Genomic DNA, 13,475 nt, shown 5'->3' on the forward strand with positions numbered 1-13,475 from the left:
ACTTCCCGTTTACTAATATGACAAATATCTCCGTTATTATAACCATTTTTTTCATGTATTTCTCCTCCATGCACTGCTGAGTTGTTGTTGCATTCTAGCATAATACGGTATATAGTTTCATGGGCGTCGTACTTCAACTTTCGAACTTCAACTTTCGAACTTCAGCATTTTTCTTTCTGCATACGCGTGTTCCTAAAACGTAGTTAAATTTTTTTTTCCTTTGAAGTCATACTGCTTATACTTTATGGGGTTCATTGGCATTACACATGCAGCAGAGCAACAAAGGATCAATACCTGTGTTTTTGGTTCTTTTGTGGCTATAAACGTGTCGATTTAGATTGCAACGGCTTCGGTTTTTGAGATCCTTCGGGCATTATGACAGCTGGCCGAAACAAAATACTCTAATCCCAGAGTGATCACATTAAGTAGCTTCTATATAATCGATATTGTAATAAGCAAACAATTAGACACCCACGTTTTAGGGTTTTAATTAAATAAAAATAGGACATACATCTAAAAACTAATAAAAGGTCAACAGTTATTACAGTACGCGTACATTTGACATCACTCATTTCACATGCATCTACTGATGAGCTATGGGCCACGTAACTGTTTGGTAGTAAACTCACAACGATGGAGTTATACTCAAACATCTTACTTATAGATGTGATATAATAGAGACATAAAATTCTCAATATAGCAATCATCTTCTCTAATATTTATGCTAAGTATTTTCAAAAATTTTATAATTCAGTCTTTCCAGTGGACGCCGTTTGCGTGAGGATCGACGTTATGTGTGGCTGGAAGTTGTCATCTGCATGGTATTGCGGTGTCGAATTCGTAGCAGGATGCTGCCGAGGTTGATTCGTTTCGCTCTCCGTGTCAGAAGGAGCACTGAACTTCCTCTTAAGTGAGACGCTATTTCATTCTTCACTGGCGGTCTCGCGGTAGTCGACGTGAACTGGTGGTGAAGAAGTAATAGTAAGAGTATTGCTCTTATCTGATTCCAGGTCTTGTTCAGTCGTAGTTTCAACGGTTTCTTTTTCAGCCGGTGCTAAACCTCGGATGGGGACCGTGGCTTCGCTTCCATCGCGGAAGCGAACAAAGGCATGATCGAATTTGCTTCAATCAAATCCACTTCTTCTACTGCGAGTCCATACTTACTGCTGGTGTTCTGTCGTTTTAACATACACTGCTCAGGATCAAGTAATCAAGACGGCAGCGATTGTTCTGACATGGAGCGTCTTTCATACAGGATTAACCTCTCACGAGGTGTCGCACTGGTAGATGTACATAACAAAGACCTAATTGAATGTAAAGCTTCTAAAATAACAGATTCCCTTTGCGTTATGGGTAAACTTCGCGACTTCAACGCAAGTTCAATAACTTTCCAAACAATGGAGTTATAACGTTCGCATTGACCGTTTCCTTGAGGGTTGTAGATAGAAGTTCGATTTGTAGAAATACCTTTGTTGTGAAGAAATGATCGTACTTCTCGTGAGATGAACGCCGTCCCGTTGGTAGTCCGAAGATAAAAACCAGCTGACTTAAGTTCACTACCGTTTTGGCCGTCAAGTTACTGCAGGGAAAAGCGAGAGGGAAGCGTGAGTATTCGTCAATAACGGTAAGCAAGTACCTGTTTCTTGAGGAAGAAGGCAGAGGGCCTTTGAAGTCTACGCTCAGTCGTTCAAACTGTTGAGTTGCTTTGATGAGTGGCACATTTCTTGGTTTGTAGTAGCGGGGCTTCACTCTGGCGCATAACTGGCATGAAGCAGTCATTTTCTTAACATCTTCAACAGAATACGGTAAGGGTTTACTTCTAATGAAATGAACTATTCTTGTCGCTTCCGGATAACACAGGGAATTATGCATTTGGAGAAGTTTTCTATCTACAACCATTGCACAATAAGCTCTACTTAACGCATCAGGAACTGCGTTTTCCACACCTTGACGATAAATTATGTGGTAACTGTATTGGTTAAATTCCATACGCCGTCGTTGTATTTTCTTGTTTTTAACGTTACTATGCCGATTGGTGTCGCACGTGAAAGCGACTGACCTTTGATCCGTAATCAAAGTTAAATGGCGACCCAGCAAGAAGTGACTCCACTTTATGACGGCTTCAGTGATGGCGGTGGCTTCTTTCTCTATGACTGGATGGCGCTGCTCATGCGGACGAAGTGTTCTAGAGTAAAATGCAACTGGTTTATTTTTCTGATTAAGAGTTGCCGAAACTGCCACATCCGAAGCATCCGTTTCGATAGTAAACGGAATGTTTTCCACAATGTTCGGCAATGCCACTTGCGCCAGGGAGTGCTTGAGTTCGGAAAACGCGTTTATTGATACTTTGCTTAAGGGAAAAATAGTGGCCTCGACCAAAGGCTGCACCTTATCAGAATATTTTGAGATCCATTGAGCATAATAAGTAAACATGCCCAAAGCTCTCCTCAAAGACTTCAAGTCGTTTGGAACAGGAAGTTGCATAACAGGCTCAACACGATTTGGATCTGGCTGAAGGACGCCCTTGTTGATTCGGTAGCCCAGCAAGTCAATAGAATCAGTAGAAAAAACACATTTGTCGTCATTAAAGGTTAAGTGGGCTTCTTTAGCCAACTCTAGGAACCTGCGTAAATTAATGTCATGTTCTTGCTGTGTATTACCGCCGATGGGAATATTGTGGAGATAAACAAAAGTCCCGCGGTAATTGTTGCTTGATATAACTTCATCCTTTTTTCATTGAAAACATGGTACTGCGTTAGCTAAGCCGAACGGCATCTGGCGAAACTGGTACAATTTACCACCGGCTTTAAATGAGGTAAAAAATCTTATCGTTAGGCGCCAATTCTACCTGGTGGTACGCACTCTTTAAATCTAGCGTACTGTAGATGGAGAATTGCGACACATCATGCACTACTTCTTGTATTTTTGGAAGCGGATAACCGTCCAATAGCGTAAATTTGTTAATAGTTTGGCTGTAGTCGATACATAGTCACTTTTTAATATGGTTTTCGTTTTTAGTTACCACCACTTGGGCTCGCCAAGGAGAGTTGCTTGGTTCGATGATTTCTTCATGTAGTAGTCGGGCGACGTCGATTGCAATAAAGTGTCGTTCTGCTGAAGTATAATAACGTGATTTAACTGCAATTGGGCGGCAGTTTTCTCTCAAAATGTTCAAATAAACGAGGCGGTGAAGTATTTAGAGGTGAGAGTGCAGTTATGCTTAAACGTGGTTTGCATCCGCCCAAATGAACTTTAAAAGTTTTATGACGGCTTAAAAAGTTTTCGCCTAATATCACGTCGACAAATAGATTTTCCATCGCCAAAAGCTTTACACCTTTGTACAGATTATCCAACACTGTTACGTCAACGATGCAGGCACCGTCGCTTTGCAATGTGCTACCTCTTATTGCCAAGCCGACCGCACGTTTACTGGGTATCATTTTGAGATTGTGACACTTTAAAAACCCCATACTTATCTGCTTATTTGTAGCACCAGTGTCTATAAGTTCCCTCGCCGACAGTCCCTTTATTGTAATTTGAACAACAAATTTCGATTGGTGGCTTACCGTTTGGCAAGTTGAAGAAACGGCGCTGGCGACTACAGTATCTTCAGACGAAAACCGGCAAGCTTTTGCAAAATGTCCTTTCTTTCCACATTTGAAGCAAGTTGAATTCCGAGCAGGACAATTCGCTCTGGCGTGTCAACGTGAGTTGCAAAACTAGCATTTCTCTTCAACTGCGGCAGTGGCATTGCTTTGAATGCTTTTACTGCTAGCAATGTTAGGTGACTCACTGGAGATATGTTGAATCAACTCTCCGCACCCCCGGGAAGCTGAACACTGCTCCGAGCTGCGATGAGCTCTGTCGAGTGCGCAAGCCTTTTCAAAAATAGTGTTGAGGTCTACTTTATCGGTTTCCAGTAACTTCCACTGAATGTTACTTGACTGCAAGCCGGTAATAAACACATCACGGACTGCCTCTTCGCCGTAAACAACCGCACACACCGCCTTGTAGTTACAATCTTTGCTTAGGCCCTTATGCCTTTGAAAGTATTCTTTTAACGATGCTTCGATTTGTTGCTTACTAGTTGCAAATACGTACCTTGCAACAACTTCTTTGGTTGGCTTGATACACGGATACACTGTGGTAAAATACTGCGGTAAAATTATATGACCGTTTCTGCCTCATTGCAGACCCAATTATGAATAGGCAATTAACTGCATTAGGCGTGCATTGCTTAGAAAGTTTATATCATAATATCTCTGAAAAATTAATATATGTCGGTATAGTTATTTTTATTAACAATAACTGACTAAAAGTAACAACAGCAATTATTTCTAAGACTTTGTAAATTCTCTTTCTTGGTACAATATATGTCTTTTATATTTGAAATTTGTTTTAAGCGTAGGCTATATCACGCTCGATGTGAAAAGTGGCAACTAAACGAAGCAGCCTTCACCGCATCTCACCCAGGAGGGCTTTGAACACATTAGCTGCCTTAAAATATACCAGGTATAAATTTAATTCCACATGTTTTATTGCCCGAGTTAAATCAAGTTAAGTGAGTTTCAAAAACAAGTAAAAATTGGGGAAAATGGGGCAAAACGAACCCTTTCAAGGAAAAAGACGTTTTCTCTCTGATTTCAACGCGACAAATTTGGCATTGTATAAAACTATAGAGCTATGACAGATTTAAAATCTTTAAAAAAGCAGCATTCATAAAAGAAGATTCTCTGCCAAAGTTAACTTTTAAATTTTATTGGGACATGAAATAAAATGAAGTTAGCAAGTGGAGTCAATATCCTTATTATTTCATAACAATATACTAACCCTTAATTCCCCAAATAGAATTTCTAAGAAAAGAGCCAAAAGTAGAATCTTTGCAATAACTCCAGCCTTGGAAATTTAGAAGACTGCATTTTCCTGCCGAAGCCTCCTGGGCGGAAAAGTGATGTATCTGCAGAACAGTGGTGTCGCTACGGTTTGTCGATATGTTTTTAAAACGCATGTTTTAGTTTTTCCTCGAAGCTCCATTTTGCTCCATTTCCTCCTAACACTCCTCTATTGGTTTAATAGTTATAGGTTTTAGGGACTAGTGAGTATACTCCAAATCTGTTAAACCAGTGTGAGAAGCCATTGCGTTTAGGTGTCCATGCTTTGGTTTTACGAAAGGTAAATCGGTCCTGCCTTCTCAGTTGATGACCTTACCGCATGTCGTGAATTCTGACGCGACGGATACCAACATTGCTTTGCGGTTACACGACCTGTACTTGTTTACAACGTATAACTGGATAGCGAAAGTGGTATTGTGCATGAGTGTATGTGTTTGTCAGTAATCTACTTTCACCACTTCATAATTACTGATAATTAAATTTGCATCCAGGAAAGAAACGTTTTTTCATAGCACCTGACTTCAACTGGAAAATATCGTATAGTTATTTGACTTACAGTTTTTGAGTCGGAATAATTTTTTTCACATAGTTTTTAAAGTTTAAAACCAGAAATTATAAGTTTAACTTACATTTGTTCATTGTTGTACGTCAGCCAAAATAAAAGCTTTTCATGGATTTATGCAACATCGATGTTGTTTTCTTTTAAGACTTGACCTTAATGAAAAGAACGTTAGCTTGGAGAAAAATAATATATAACTTAGTTTTTAAAATCACCTTCATCGTTTTTGGAAAATTTAAGCCGAAGAGGAGGACATAAACCATACGCAGATTACAAGTTATGTTCACGAAAATATATGCTTTAGCTCGGAATATCAGTTCACTCAAGTTTGAAAAATACTAAAAAAATTTCCAGAAATCATCTTCGTCGAGTTCAAGGAACGGAGTAAACAACTAAATCAACCTTGTTCATAAAATCCATCAAGATCGCTAAACATTTTAGGTTGCCAAAGCAAAATGTCTTTTATTAGAATATGGCTCAACGTAGAAATAACCTTATACTTGACCGGCATGAAGTTGGTTACCAATTCCTTCATTATTCATTCACATACTTATTCATTAATTATTTCATACCTGAATTAAGTTAACCATTACATTGTTTGGTATCTTGATACTTATTTGCAAATAATTGGATGAATAATAATCAATAAACCTAGTTCATCTACTATGCATACTTATTTGGAGTACAAGTTATTTATCAATGATAAATGTAATTAAGCAACCTAATAAGTATACACCTGCATTCAGAAACCTGCATTCAACTTGGATTACAATGGAACAAATACGGCCCTGCTGGTAATGTGCAAGGTTGGCTTAATGTCGGTTAATTAAGCCGGTGACCAATAAATCTAATTATGCATTAATAAGGGCATAAAAAATGTTCACAGGCGTTTGAAAATAAAGTGGAACATAAAGGTATTTGGCAAACCAATAGCTCAGTGATGTCACCGTCATGTGCGAACTTGCATGCTAGGTAAACTATACCATTTACACACTCTAGCAAGTGATGCAATGAAAACAATACTTATAGGACGCATGTGTATGCATCTATACTATGGCACAGGTCTGTAGTAGCTAACTATATTAGAAAAAAGCAATGGTGTAAGTGCGGTGATTGCACTCCACTTGACAGTTTGAACTTAGCAGCGCATATATTCAAGGGGAGGGGGAAGGAATATTGACTGCAAAGTCTAGATTTGCTAAATTTCAGATTGTCTAGAACAGCAAATACAGTCAATTTTTATCGCTGTTTCTATAAGAAAATATTTGCACTATAGGCACTTTTAGTTATTTGAAATATGTGCTGAAGTCATTGTAAATTTTGGTTATAGACGCAAATCTTTAATCTTTGCTTAAATTTTGTTGAACAATGTTTTTCGCAATATGCATTGTAAACAAGTGAGCGAATTGTTATGTCAGCAGCAAAACTACGGAGACGACAAAAATCGGCATGAAACATATTTTATACCCTGTCCAGTGAGAGATTATTAAAATTACTTCAAGCTGTCCGAAGTTGGACATAATGAAATTTTTTAAATACTGCAGTCGCGGGGACTACAGTGATATTGCAACATGTTATCGGAATTTTGCTATTCAGCAAAGTGAAGTTAAGAAGCTTCCACTCTATGCATATTAATGATGCCAGGAATTACATCGGTGATAAAGTTAAATACACTATTGTTGAAATAACTTGCGATGTTTAAAAATATTTACGTGAGAGCAGTGGTTAAATACAATAAATAGAAAAACACCATAAGTCATTTGAAAGTACTTCGCCTGTAGCTCATATAGTGGTTAAATAAAACGACTTAAAACACTAAATTACAAAATTAATCATAAGTTGTTACGATCGTAACGAAAATTGTTACGATAGTTATACACGATTCTCCAGTGAGATTATACACACAGAACTTACGCAAGTAGAAATCTTGATTACTCAATTCGATATGCGCTTCAAAGCGCTTTTTGACAAATACAAGGTTTACATTATGACATGCCGTATAAGAATTCGACAAACATTCTTACAATCAAGCACGTGCTAAACGTACTCCAATAAGGAAGATTACCGGGATTTGTATGACATTTTGCCAATAATATATACGACTTAATAACTTTGTCAGTCAGGAGTATTATAAAAAACAGACTAAATGGCATATTTTATAAAAAAGTATAAACTCCTGTGTAATGCTGGACCGTAAAGGCTGAGCCGTAAAGCTTGTCGTTATTTTTCTTTTTTTTGTGTCGTCTTATGAATTGATTTTGCAAAATAGTATCATGTTAAATTGTATTACAAAAGTGTTCTAAAAACGAAAACAAATACTCTTACCTCAGGGGACAAATATAACGTTGTGAATTACTTAATCCTTTATTATAATAGCTTTTGGCCGTAAACAGTATTCGCACATTTATTTAGTAAGTGATATATTTGTTACAGAAGTGGTACAACCTCGTATTATGGGATTGTGAGTAATTGCGATCAATATTTGTTTGAAACATTTTTTTAAAGGTTAAGAGAAAAAAATCCCCCACGGTGATATAGCTGTGCCATCCAAACATGTAGTGTCAGACACGTTGAACAATAATGGCACTACCATGATTTGACTGATGATACAAACTTTCTCAATATCATGTGGTTGCTAACCGCCACCGTAATACGTCATGTATAAGCTATACAATCTCTAATCTAATTTCACTAACTCGGCTGCATTCATATATAAGCGCGTGCGATTTATACTCCTAGTCAGACGATAAACAGCTTGGAAAGGAACAAAATCGTGTCTTTCAACTCAGTAGAAGCTCGACGAAAATATGAATGCTTTGGTCGCAATGCTGGTTCTTATGTGCGCATTAGCCATAATACAAGCAGGTTAGCAAATCTTCATGAGTTATAAAAGCAAACGGCTACAATCGTTAGATTACATTTTATCATATAATAATGGTACCGACAAAGCTAGCGCAAATGATTTTATACTATAAAACTACCCAGGTTTACCAAAGCAATTCCAATTTACGTTTTAAGATTTTGCAACACGGATCGAGAAGATTTATTATTTATAAGTTATAATAATTTATATTTTGATCAAGATTCTAGGACGTCGGAAAAAACAAGCACAGTGACAAAAGAGGATAAAAATAAAGACAAACTCAAAGCACTAGTAAAAGTAAGTGGAAGTAATTGGTAAAAAATACTTTTACTTAACAACTTAAACTTTTTTTTTATAAAAATAAAGAGCTTTAATTAGAGCCCGTAGTTGTGTTTTAAGTATTTATACTCTTTGAGTAAAATAATTATAAGATTGGAGGAATCATGAGAATTACTCAAGTTATATAAGTAATTATTGTTTAGGTTGATTGCAGCAACATTTGCTTAAGAAACAGTAAAACTCAAAAATATTTGAAAAAATGTTCTGAAGTGACTAAAAAAAGTAAGAATTATAAGATTGCATGATATGAGTTTAAAAGGTTTAAAATTTGTTAGAAAAATTTATATAATTTAATGCGTTTTTAATGACTTTATTAATTGTTTCAGTAAAGTGTTGGTTTTGTCGCTGGATATTCAAATGCAGTCAAAACTTGTCGAGAATCTTATAAGAAGAAGCCACAGAATAGTGTAATTCTCATGAAAATTCTATGATGTCAACTATAACGCTCATTTGTGGACATGTAACAACAACAGTAATTGTACAAACTATGTACAACTGCAAATAAATAGAAAGAAACATATGTCGTACGAACAGACCTACAATATAGCCTGTAGAATAATAATAGCAATAAATCCCGTGTTCTGTCATTTTGCAACCAACTGTAATTTACCATTTCTCGCAAAGCTTTTATTTCTATTTTTTTCGACAAAAGATGAATGTAATTTTTACCTTGCTACATATTTTGTTGAAATTAACAAATGGCAATGATTATGTAGGCGATAGATATGGTGGCAATTTTTTGATTTTATTTATTTTTCACATTTTATACAAAGTCGAACCTTGGTCACTGTGCTATTAATACAACATAGCAATGTGAAAGTGCCATTAGCCTACAAATGTTATTTTTGCTGCATATGGTATTCTTGTGCTGTGTTTTCAGTAAAACATATACTTTCTTTTTGTTGCAAACAAAATATATGGTGAATTAAATGTCAACTGTGTCATTATTTATCTTAAATTTTAACCAAGAAATGAGACGACCACACTCGACGACCCACTTGTTTAAAAAGTTTTCGTATTTATCAAATTCTGTATACGTCCTCTAAATATGTACACATACTTTATGCGGGAGTGTTCAAGTTTTTCCTTGTACTGATTCAAAACGACAGTACATATACGTTTGTTTTGCCCCGGGGCGCCACAAGCGATTCTCGCTTGTGTGAACCACTTTATGATCATAAAGCCTGTTAAAATCGGCTAAGTAACAGCTGTGGTCAAACATGTCGACAAGATAAAAGAGCCAGATTAAAGAATTAAGGGTGATATCGTGCTGATAATGATCCTTTTGAAAAAATATGCTAACACAAAAATGATTATATAATTTTGCAACAGGTACGTCGACGGTTTGCTTTCTTAAGTTATACCGAAAACATCTAAGTTGTAGAAAACTTTGCATTTCCAACAACTTATATGAGATGTATAATAAAATAGTGCTGTAACCATAAAATAATGCATATTCAATGACAGGCCTATGCTATAGCTGCTGAGAGAATAAAAAGATATCGGTTTTTGTTTATCATGATTTGTTTTTGCAAATTACTTGGAAACACAAAACATTTTTCGCGGTAGCCCAATTTGCCTCGAAGCTTAAAAGAGGTGCCATTTACGGAAGGATTTTATCGTGACAAATGGAAAAATTTGAAAGCTGAAAGCTGTATAATATGCTTAATCTTTCGGCCGCTGAGGCGCTCGTATATGTTAATACGGTTAAAGCGGTCAACAGTTCGTGCAATGTTCAAGCTAAATAATTGTCAAAAGATTAATGGTTCAATAAAAGGTTTAATGTCGCATCTCAAATGAAGTCGTGTCAGTTTTCAAATTTACACAAACTTGCGTTCACCGCAGATAACGTTTATACATATGCTTATATATTCCAAATAAAAAAATTAATGAATATGGTTATATATAGTCATGCTTAAATCTGACATCGTTGCGTCTTTGTCCCTGGTTTACGTAAAAAAAGTTACTTTTCGTTATAGTTACCTTTTCATTGGTTTTTCCAAAACCTTTAACTTATACTTTTTATTCCGTTAGTGACCGAGAGCGGCTGGTACGATTTTTCGGTTTAAATTCGCTCTTGTGACAAGAACTACCAAAGTTTTGGACTATGGGTTTGGCTTTCTAAACCAAGTCAATATTGTATTTTATTGTTTATTTTTCGCCATTAACTGTGCAGATTGAAAGTTACGATGCTAACCGTTATAGTTACAGCAGAATAAAACACATGCTCACAGACTATTAAAGAACAGGAAAAAATGGAAAAGCCCAAGGGCTAAAAACATACAAGATAGCAATAATACAATTGTGCTATAAGATGGTAGGTTAGCATGGCCACCAAACCCGCAAAAGGTTCCAAAATGTCAAGGCGCGGCATGTCTACAATGTCATAACAGCCAGCTGGCGTACTAAGAAGAAAGTTGTTTGAAAAATGTCCAACATGATGGTCGTAGTTATATTCTTAATTACGTATTATCATCAAATTAAAAAAATTTAAGACGAAGTATCGCCTCGATTGTAAATGGTGGAGTTTATGCAACAAATTATTAATGCTTATATTTATTTCGTTTTCTTTTTGCAGCACGTAAGGTATGTACGAAAACGGAAACTATTGATATCATCCTAATTTCATATATCGGGGCAAATATTGCCGTTGCCGGACTGGATCATACTTAAATATTCTGCGGTAGGTTGCGCTTACACAACGTTTGACTGTCCGATCTATAACGTATCTGAATTTCAACACTAAGTATAGAAATAATAAGCTGGAAAAAAATACACCAGAACAATGGTGAGTTAGCGTTCGTGTTTACATGGCAGGTGAACACGTGTGAGGTACTCCTTGCTTCCGCAACCACTAATCGTGGTTGGAATTTTTGGTGAAGGCGGACAAGCCCATTGCTAGCATTCAATTTAAGGAGGCTCACGAAATTTACAAAAGGGCACAAACTTAGAGTTAATGCACACGTACTCTAATGGCAAGTTATTAATCTTTAAAGTCACAACAGGTTTTACAGTCACTTATATAGTCTAAATTGGAAACAAACCTTTGTGAAAATCAAAGAAATAACCTTGAGAACAGAATGTTTTACTTTACTTGCAGCGTAAGCATTACAAACAAGCGAAATTTCAATTATGCCGACTTAAATAACAAAGCATAAACCATACGTCAAAAGTAAGAAAGCCGTTTCGTAATACACATCAAAAAATGTGGTAATGTATAGTTTACGATTGCAAAAGTTGCCCAAAAGCAATTATTGAAAAATGTTAAGGAAATTACACCATATTGTTATTGCAAAGATTGTTTATATAATATACGAGCCGACATATCGCTCAGATCAAGAGACTGTTTGAGTTTTCATTTCTTGTTAGACTTATTCAAAAAATTCGTATAAAATTTGATTTGTTAAATCTTTCTCTATAATACCAAAGTAATCAAAACGCTCCTGACCCATTGATAGCAAAAAAACTGGCCAGCGCTTGCACTGTCGTACAGAACCGCCAAATGTTGATGAACATACAAACATAACAATAATAAACCAAAAGAGGCTTTGCGCCGATTAAGCATAGCTTTTGTACTTTTAAGATATTTATAAACCAGTCGTTCGTAAAAAATATTTATTTCAATGTAATATACTGTTTTGCAACTATACCCTTTCTATTGGCCAAATCCGTGGTGGAAATCCGAAAAAGCAATAAATTTCAAAGTGGTTTCAACTTTTCTACATGAGTAATACAGCTTTTTATCCACTTTTTCTGTGTAATAACTTATAGCAAACGCCAACTTGGTAACGTAACAAGGAAGATTAAGGAAGAGAGACACGAGCTAAGTTGTTATACGAAGGCTACATAAAATTCGCAATAACACTATACTTTTCCATTTATAGACTTCGGTTTAGGTAAAACTAGAAGTTTTGGAAATTTCGAAAAAGTTATGTTAAGTTTGTGTTTATGCAACTTTCCAGGAAAAGAAATACCGTAGAATAACTAAGGTTCTATCTTCACATCATTTTTAGGTATATTTAAGATTGCGATTAAAGGGGAACAGAAGTTTAAAAAAAACTTTGGTCTAAAATTTCCGTGTTTGCTCACCCGCTCAAAATTTTGTTTTTTTACGCCACAAACCGCTTAACGCCTTCAAACGAAACGTATTCTCATACTTATAAATAATTACAATAGCTGTCAATTTAAGTTGTACGCTTTTGGAAAGCCGTATACAACGATCTTGTAGTAGCACACAAGAAAATGTAATAACTTAAACGAAAGAGAACGAAGACGTAAAAAAGCTAGGGCCCAATAAAATTGGGTTTGAGGGGGAAATGGCCAGTAGACGGGGGACCGGGCTTGTAGGCGGAGCTGCTCTTGCCTGCGTTTAAGCAGTTATGGTTTTGAGAATTTGACTGCATGTTACCGAAACATATGCACTGCCATTTCACTGGAGCTACACTTCAGGTCTTCTAGCACAACCGTGCAAAGTACCTTGTCTATAACCTTAGCAGGCTATGCATCAGAGCTAAATTGCAGGACCAAGATTTTGTGCAGTTTTCAAAACGTTTCCAAAAATTTTTTTAAATCTTGTTTCAGTTTTCCACAAAACCCACTGTAAACGTTAGACTGGTGTTTGTGTAAACCTGACTACCATGGTCAAATCAATACATGTACAAATTCCATTTCCGCTGGCCGGTAAGATGCAAGCAATGTCCGCTTACTAACATTAAAATAGCTCTTCCCGTATAGAAAATTTACTCAACGGCGCCTTTGTATGGCGGTGTATAGGCCTATATTCATTCGGGCAGACTGCAGTTCATTCCGTTATTTTTTATGC

General features: G+C 36.3%; 1 long non-coding RNA gene across 1 annotated transcript; it reads left to right on the top strand.

Moving 5' to 3' along the window:
- Positions 1–8,069: 8,069 nt before the first annotated feature.
- On the top strand, positions 8,070–9,589 carry LOC143447282 (uncharacterized). Its single transcript, XR_013114062.1, has 4 exons — positions 8,070–8,316; positions 8,535–8,611; positions 8,797–8,875; positions 8,980–9,589. It is a non-coding gene; the product is annotated as an uncharacterized LOC143447282 (long non-coding RNA).
- Positions 9,590–13,475: the final 3,886 nt, after the last annotated feature.

This window comes from Clavelina lepadiformis, chromosome 2 (genome assembly GCF_947623445.1).
Source record: "Clavelina lepadiformis chromosome 2, kaClaLepa1.1, whole genome shotgun sequence".
Classification (NCBI taxonomy): Eukaryota; Metazoa; Chordata; class Ascidiacea; order Aplousobranchia; family Clavelinidae; genus Clavelina; species Clavelina lepadiformis.